At 35.3% G+C, this 8,060-nt stretch overlaps 1 long non-coding RNA gene across 1 annotated transcript in view; it reads left to right on the top strand.

The window, feature by feature from the left end:
* Positions 1-3,147, top strand: part of LOC108371354 (uncharacterized) — a 36,421-nt gene extending 33,274 nt beyond the window's left edge. The window contains exons 2-3 of the long non-coding RNA XR_001848741.1: positions 2,054-2,470; positions 3,015-3,147. This is a non-coding gene — a long non-coding RNA (uncharacterized LOC108371354). The remainder of the gene's footprint in view (positions 1-2,053; positions 2,471-3,014) is intronic.
* Positions 3,148-8,060: the final 4,913 nt, after the last annotated feature.

Genomic DNA, 8,060 nt, shown 5'->3' with positions numbered 1-8,060 from the left:
GTATTTCTCGAAATTACCGTTATATGGGATGTGGACGTGGTTATTGTCCGATTTTGGTATCTGGACCAGGACGAACAACTGTGCCAAGTTTGGAAGAAATTGGTGCAGCGGTTACCAAGATATACACATGTAACCATAAGTGGGCGTGGCTACGCCCATTTTCCAAAAATTTATAATATTCTTATTTTTCGTCTAAAAATTATTGTAAATATCAATTTTGAGTGAATTATCTTCAGTAGTTACTAAAATATCGCAGTTTTCGTATTTCTGGAAATTACCGTTATATGGGAAGTGGGCGTGGTTAAAGTCCGATTTCGCCCAATACCAACCTACCCTGGATTAAGGGAAACCTACATACCAAATTTCGTTGAGATATCTCAATTTTTGCTCGAGTTATCGTGTACGCGGACGGACAGACAGACGGACGGACAGACAGACATCGCTTAATCGATTTCTTTTTTCATCCTGATCATTTATGATACATTTGTCTATATCTATCTCGATTCGTTTTGGCTATTACAAACAACCGTTATGTGAACAAAATTAATATACCCTTGTGCACAAGTGCGCTCGGGTATAAAAATTGAGATGTGCAAAAGCAAAATTGTGTCCGAATTGGGCTGGGCTCATAATATGGATTCCATTAAAAAGAACAATACTCAAGGCGATTCTTCACTTACCAAAAGTACAGCTTTTTTACTGTCAGGGGATACTTAAATCCACTTTTATTGAATCCAATTGTAGAAAACGCCTTCCCGATAATGAAATCGAAGTGTTTTGAGAAAGTAAGTTTAGAGTAAAAAATAACTCCGAAATATTTTATCTTATTCGAACAGCTTCTAGAGCTCCAGTTTAAGTTATAGCCGAAGGAGATAACACCATTAAAGTTGGTTTTTGAAACAATAACAAGAATTTGCTCTTATTCAGGAACAAGTAATGGATATTACACCATGAATTAAAGCTATTGAGGTCATGATAAAAATGAATACAGTCTGACGCCGCACGGTGGTTAATAAATGTAAATTAATGTTCATAATTCACTCGAGCCTTCATTTTTTAACCAATTTGATTATTATTATTATTTTTTAACGAAAGCTTATAAAACTTTCAAGCGACTAGTTGGGCGCGATTTTTGATTTTTTATTTGTTTACTTATATAAATTTATTTTGTGCAATGTGCAGAAAAAGTAGCAATTTTGAAGAAGATCGATTCTTCTTTTCCAGTTAATAAATGTTACGTAATAAAAACCATGATAAAAACTAGTTGAAATCAATTGTAGGGTTCTCCCAAAACGAATAAATTTAAAAACAATTATTTGAAATGTTTTTAGAAAATTTTCACCAAGTACTTTTTTCTTTTTTTTCTTAATTTTGGATATGCAGTTTTATAGATCATTAAATTTGAGTATGATAAAGTGCAAGTTGCAAGTGGCTAAGAGTTCGCGTTGGCAGACCCTTCCGAGAATGGCACCAAAGATCTCTTTCCCACTCACCTCTGGCATTGAAATCGGGATCATAGAGGATACCTTTGAACGCCACCTACTTCTCGCCCCGCCGGAGTGTTAACGGCTGTAGTCGACGACTAAGCCTCTCTTACATACATGACAAATCCAACACTGAGTTCGCGCTGCTTTACAAGACAAGTGAAATAGATGTCAACTTGGCCCCTCCATAGCATTTTTTGACTGTTTTATATAAACAGAATATTTTACGGAAGGCTGAGTAGTTCGGATCCAAATGAAGCAGTGACCTGTGCTTAATTGCGGTCATCAAGAGCAGGCAATTTTATTTTGCACCCAACTTTATTTATTTTAAGAACGTTTAAGTGTCATTGCACCAGACCTTATTTAAACACAAAAAAAAATATGTCTGGCATATAAGATCGCACATGTTTATTTTTTTGTGGATTTCCGTAAATATTTACACCCTCCTTTATATCATATACAATTTCCTTGCCACACCTCTCATATCTGAACTCAGCTTATTTAAATAGCTGTAAGCTTGAAATAAATTTGTATGTACAAAAATAATTTATTTTTATTTTTATTTACAGATTCGCAACACCAACACCTGCCTAAGAAAGTAAAACAAGAAACAGACTGCCGTTGCCGGAAAACAAACTTTTGTTTGAAAAAAAAAATTAAGTAATCGAGTCTCGATGAATTGAAATCGAACACTTGTTAAGGAGCTTGAAAAAAATAGAAATAAAATTAAAATAAATTCGACGCGTTCAAAGACAAAAGTTTGGAAAAGTAAATAAACAAACAAAAATAAGTAAAAATTCTCTTGGCAGCAAACTTTTGTCATTTGTCAATCGTTTAAAGCAATAAAGCAAATGAAAGCGGAAAACCAAAAACAAAAACCAAAATAAGAAAAAGTTGCAGTAAGCAAAAGCGTTTAGCGAAGGCCTTTTGCAGAACAGTAGCTCAATAACAGCAAAAAATAACAAACGCCCGCGATAAATATATATGTAAGTAAGCTTGCAGACATTAAGTAAATAAAGCGGAAGTTAGTTGAAGCAGTAAATTCCAAAGCTTTCCGTCTTTGTTTCGAGTGTCGTTTTGTTGTTTATTTTTTTGTGTACATATTTTTTATTTTTTTTTTGAATTCTATTCGCTGCTGCTTTGCGCGTGTCGTATTTTAACGCCATTTCTCTGTCATCCCGCGTGACTTCGCTTATTAACATATACATATATACAAACAGATGTGCGTGATTCGTGAACGTGCGTGCTTTTTTTTTTTTGCGCCAACTGCACTCAATTCAACTCAAAATCAATAACGTGCAACGGCGAAAAGTGTGACATTTATTAACAAAAAAATTAAAAAAAAAATCTTGAAAATTTGCAAAGAAAAAACGAGTTCTCTGCTTAACAATTACGGAAGGAAGAGAGATACAAATAAATTTATACGTGCTATCAGCTATAGTTTCCGTCTACTCTTTGCTGTCCGTCTTATTGTGATTTCTGCGATACAACGCGATATCGATTTTGTATTAGTCACTTTTGCTTTATTAGCAACAATTCGACTGTGCAGCGGTAAAAGTGAAGTGAAATCAGTGTTTAAAAATAATTACAGCAGCAAGTGTTTAATAAATCCGTTTTGCATCGTTGCGTCCCTGCGACGCACGTGCATCGGCACTTTCTGATAAAAAAAAAAAAAAAATACAATATATTGCCCTGTCTCCGCTAATAACGTGACTCTTACGCTACGAAGGCATAGCTACCACACAAAAATCACTAAGCTAGTTTCCATCAACAACAACCAATCCAATCGCGAGTTTCGCTGCCACAATTCGCTAAAATCTTTTATGTGGAATTTATTGTCGTTCTGCGTCTACTTAGTTTCTACTCTTCATTGTTTATAAACTTTCCTTGCAACAAATTGGCTCTGCTTTACAATACTATGTACATACCACTATCAGTGTGACAGCTCAACTACGCGCTTGGAATTCAATATTTAACCAGGTAAGTGGTCAACTCGTATTTACATAAATACATACATACATTTTGTTGTACTCCACCTTTGTTGCTGTCCCACTATTCCACAGCTCCAATGCTCCACTCAGCTGCCTCCAATGGCTCAGTCGTCAGTTGTGTAAACGTTTTAAGTTAACAACTTTTTAATTACATTTCCATGCAGATACTTCCTCCCCCCACTTGCTCATCTGTCAATTTCGCGCAAGCCCCTGTACATGCATTTATACTCGTACCACCATCTCAGCTCTGATCTTCCTTTGATTACGTGATTATTCATTGCATAATTGAAAGCAATCAGTGATGCCTGTACTTTCTCTTCCCCCACTTAGGCATGTAAATACATTTGCACAGTGACTCAAACAAATGACCACGTTTCGATTTATTTAAATATTCGTAATATTTTGAACTTAAATTTTTTGTTGTTATTTTTCGGTAAAATATTGTCCGAGCTTTAACCAAACCCATATATGTATGTATGTAAATCACAGTTCTTGCAGTTTTTTCATATAAGCGCGAAAGACCGTTCGCTACAAAATTTCAAAAAAATCAATCCCAGTTTTTGTGTCTCCAAAAAAATTCTCAAAAATTAACGCGATTTCGTAACCGGTTGAAAATTGCACTTCATTAGACTGAAATTGTATGGGCTATAAAACTGCATATCCAAAAATGTTCTAAAGACTCAAGACTAAAGTTGAAATTTTGAGGAAAATTTTTTGAAATTTTGGTACTGTGATTAATATGGTTTTGGTTAAAAGCTTGGACGGCTTTTTTATAGAAAAATAACAAAAAAAGTTTAACTTGGAAAACATTGCGAATATTTAAAAAGAATCAACATGTGGTAATTTTTTGAGTCACTGTATGAGTGTATGTATGTATGTAAATACTCACTCATACCAATTATTTTAATTCCTTAATTTTCTTTGGCACTGCTGTGTTCATTGGCGCACCGATTGGGTTAATACTTTGCGGTGTTTGGTGGTTGCTAACAGCGTTTACTAGATACGAAAGCTGATAGAAATATAGAAACGTAGGCATACAAATTTCATTTTTCTATACAATCTCCCTCTACTTCAATGCATTTCTTACACTTAGCATAAATGGCTTTTAACCCAATGACAAAATATTCACCATATTTGTCTTCGAAAAGCTCGTCTACTGCCGCCTTCAATCCTCACTCGAAAATGTTCGTCCTCGGAGATTTTGTTTAACCGTAAGTAATCGCTGGGCGCCAGGTCTGGAATGCATGGACGGCAGCCAGGGAACGCCCTGCAGCTTGCGCATTGTGCCCGGGTGCATTATCTTGGAAGAACAGGACTCATTTGCCCTCTTCGTTTTTCGACAATCACTTGATACAATTTTGTTAACAATGTGGCAAAAAAGTATCCGTTCATTGCAGTTTTTAGGAAGATATTTGATGAACAGAATACCTTCACAATAACAAAAAACCGTGGTAACGGCAGTATTTGGACGTCCTGACCTGGTATCATCTTCCAGCGACTCGCTGTTGTTAGTGTTGGAAAATGAATGTTCCGTTGGCGTTTTGTTTTTCTTTGTGAGCCATTTGATGACAGCTCCGCACTCCAAAGTCGTACAGTGCGCATATGACTCCCACATGGCGATGTTCACGGCTCAATTTTTGAAAGCCTTATAATGTTAATGACATGAAATTCGGTATTTTTAGTACTAAGGATATTAGCAATTAGTAGCACGCAGGACAAGACATTAATGCCACGTATAGTTACTTAGGCTCAAAAATTTCCAGCCTCCCCTCGTATGCAGATATGTGTGCTTTTACCATTCGACTCTGTCGTGCTGTTAAACAATGCATTTTCCTAAATTTTTTGTGAAATTGGAGACGCTTGGAACTCTGCATAGAAGAGTCAAAAAAATGTAACATCGTTTGTCTGATTTATTTATACGGCTATAATATATACTATGTGCTCGGCAGGCAATTGAAAAACAGGGTCCTCTTTCGACGGACAAAAATTACGCTCTACAAATCTCTGTTAATGCCCGTCCTATATATGTATGTAACTAGATATGCGACACTTAGACAATGGCATATGTTTTCCTTTGCGCAGAAAGAAAAATAAAAATTTCATTATCCACATGTTCGGGTAATAAAGCACATTGTAAGGGAAAATTCGTGGAGAAGTATGTATGAGCGATGAGAAAAAAGATGTTGTATTAAACAATAGCAGCAATATATAATAATATATAATATAAAAATATTAGATTATTGATTCTTCACATGCTAAATATTATTGTTTTGCAAAATTAACTCGAAGGGCAGAAATTGCAAAGGTAGCAGAAAATTTGCGGAATGGCCCATTAAATCAGAAATGAATGGTTGGTGAACATTATTTGAGAGTATCATGCAGAATGTGTGCCGAAAAGGAAAATAAATTAGGAATAGCGGGGATGCTGCGTACTTAGATGAGGCGTCAACTTGTATACGTTCGAAACATTCGTAAAGTAATTTTTAACCGACTTCTAAAAAAGGAGGAGGTTATCAGCTCATCGGATTTTATTTTTATTTTTATTATTTTTTAAATCTTTTATACATGTTACCGCATATATATATATATATATATATATATATTTTTTTTTTATATGAGAATTGAAGTCGGTTTTCTTTTTTGCTAACAACTTTCTATTAGGGATATCACTATTTAATCCCAACTCTACCCGAAATATTCTAAGCGTTAAAGCACTCTGCAGCGCATTCCAAATGCATGTCAATAGATGGTGGCGATATTCTTCTTACACGCTGCTTGCGGGCCCCCTCCCCCACGATATGATTGCTTTTGACTGTTCTTTCACATATCGGTATGTATGTGAAATGGCAATTGCTTAATTATCATTCTCATCGCAACCTAGTATACTTAAAGCACATACAGAGGGTAGTGTTGATCAGGACCATCTCGTTAAGGTGCCGTATGGGTCTAGTGTGTATATATGGTTTTACAACTTTAACAACTGCATTCTTACAGGAACAAAGCCTATTAAGTGCTTTCCTTTATCCATTTCGAACTTATTTTTCCAGAAAAATTAAGTATCGAGCGTGACTTCCAAAATTTTAAAACTTCATACGAAAGATGAAAATTTCCATCTATAGTATTTTAGAATTTCAGCCCGCGTTCATATCTAAAGTGAAAATAAAGTTTCGTTATTTGCATAAACAATAAACAGTGCTGCTCTACAAGACAACCAAAGTAAATTCGCACCGAAAAACGGGTCAGCAATTTTTACAAAGTCTAAATTTAAAAAGTTAAACTTTATTTAAATTAAGCTTAATATATTAGCACTAAAAACTGTTCCTTAAGAAGACTTTTAGCTTTTCTCATAGATGCATTTTTATCATAATTTCTTTTTTTTACAGTTGTCTTCTTCTAATGTGTTTCCCGCATCTCTTGTTAGTAGTTATTATTGGTTAGTTAGTTGGACTTAATGCGTCTTTGTCACATTTGCTAATTAGAGAATGACATAATTTAAATAATAACAGCAATAAAAGAGAAAGAGAATAAAAGATAACGGCAGCAAAGTGTCAACCGCAAGTAGGACGCAAAGGTTGTAGGCCAACTTAAGTTACATATGAATTGTGGGTGAGGTTGTTAGCAAGCCGCAGTTTACAACAACAACAACATTAAAAAAGATGCCAGTAGGGTCACGTTAAACGTTTGTTAACGTGTTTATGTGCATACATAAATATACACATACATATATGTACTTACATATAACTATAGAAGCACAAATCCCTGCAGGAAATGCATCTAACTATAAGCTGACTTTAAGTTGATTAGGAAGGAGCTAAAAGTCTCTTATTATCTGTATATTTTCTTTGACGAAAGCTAATTATATTTCTATGGTGATGGCCGCGAAATAGTCAAGGGTGGTTATCTCTGCATTAGCTGTAGTCAAGGGTGGTTACCCTAAGGCGAATACTCACATAGCGTTTGAGGTATGCTATGGGCAATATATGTATGTATGTATGGATATGTGGTTCATACATACATGCGTATAAAAAAACATTTCGTTGCCAGTAATCTTTGGACGTAATCTAAGGCATCCGCAGGATTAACTATAAAAGGTATGCCGACTTCCGTACATATGTATATAGTAAGTCCACTCAGACTCACACTTGCTTTCATATAGCTGCAAAGGAAATCTGTTCGCAACACAACACTCGAATTGCATATATTCGCCTTGCATATGTACATACATACAACATCAAGCCCAATAAAGTTGATTGGAAAAAACACCGGAAAGCGTAAAAGCAAAATAATAGAAGTATTCACGATCCGGTGCATCCTGTCTAGCATGGTGCATAGATAGCATGATTGGCTAGTTTTGTTGTTGTTTGAACACACGAGACAACATGCAAAATGCTAGAAAGTATGCACTAGATCGTGAATACCCCTAATGAAATTCTCAAAGTACGAAGATCAGAAGAATAACAACACTGGAAGACCAACAAAAAAGCTAATAAAAAAATAAAGAATTCTACGTTAGGGCAGTACCAAACTTCATATATCTGCTGCACGTATCAAATATCGGTTCCTTCACCTTAACATGATAAGCTGA

The sequence above is a fragment of the Rhagoletis zephyria genome, unplaced genomic scaffold (genome assembly GCF_001687245.7).
Source record: "Rhagoletis zephyria isolate East Lansing unplaced genomic scaffold, Rhagoletis_zephyria_1.1 Rzeph_scaffold_04909, whole genome shotgun sequence".
Lineage (NCBI taxonomy): Eukaryota > Metazoa > Arthropoda > Insecta > Diptera > Tephritidae > Rhagoletis > Rhagoletis zephyria.
This window is presented reverse-complemented; position numbering and strand designations above follow the sequence as displayed.